A 934-nucleotide genomic window follows, 5' to 3' on the forward strand; every position below is an offset into this window, starting at 1 on the left:
GGCTGGGCCCTGGCCGCTCCGGCTGGGCCTTCTCGTTTCTTAATTCCCTTCATCCCCGCCAGCTGCGGGGAGATGCGGTGTTTGCTCCGCCAGCCTGCATTTATTTGCTGTCAGCGTTGCTGGGAGGGCTTTGGGGGGCGCATCTGGGCTGCATGAGGAGCAGGGCTGTCTCACGGAGCTGATGCGTGGCTCTTCCATCTTCTGCCCTCCGTGGTGACTTGCCTTTTGCTGAGGGATTTTTTTAACGTGCCTCTCCACTGCGTTTATTTTGGATGTTCATAGGGTTATCTTAGCAAGTGTCTCGGGTCTTTTGAGCTTTGACCCAAAGATGGGCTTAGAAGCTTTTAGGGCAGGAGCTGCACTTCTGTTTTCCTGGGCAGTAACCTCGATGGTCCAAAGCAGTGATGGACATCTTCATGCACAACTTTATACCCAACTGAAAGCAGTCAGAAACAGAGCATCGCTTTTCCTGCTTCAGGAGCCTCGTCAGCAAGCTGAGGCTTGTTTTTTCTGGGAAGGGCTGGCTAAAATCCTGTGTTTGCCTTGTTGGAGATGGAGACAGTTGCTGGGAGTGCCGGCCGCAGCAGCGCGGGGAGCCGCATCCCTGGCAGGGCTGGTCTGTGCATCCGAGCAAACACGTGCTCCTTGGGTTTGCTCTGGCTGAACAGCCAGCTGGAGAGAGCTGTGGAGGAGGAATTAAAATGGAAGTCTCTGGTGGGGAAGGGCTGTTTATTTTCTGAGGAATTAAATTCCATTTTATTTCTCTTTGGGTTTTGAGTGTTTAAAGGAACAAATTGGTACGTGCAGTGTGTTGTGTTCCTCTGGCTGGTCTCCAGGTGTGTGGAGGCTGTGATGTTCAGATTGCTCTAGCTTGGCTTTTGCACCAACATTGAAATGTCCCTGAAAAATTTGGGAACTGCTGCATCCTTGAGGC

The sequence above is a fragment of the Phaethon lepturus genome, unplaced genomic scaffold (assembly GCF_000687285.1).
Source record: "Phaethon lepturus isolate BGI_N335 unplaced genomic scaffold, ASM68728v1 scaffold26815, whole genome shotgun sequence".
NCBI classification, from domain to species: domain Eukaryota; kingdom Metazoa; phylum Chordata; class Aves; order Phaethontiformes; family Phaethontidae; genus Phaethon; species Phaethon lepturus.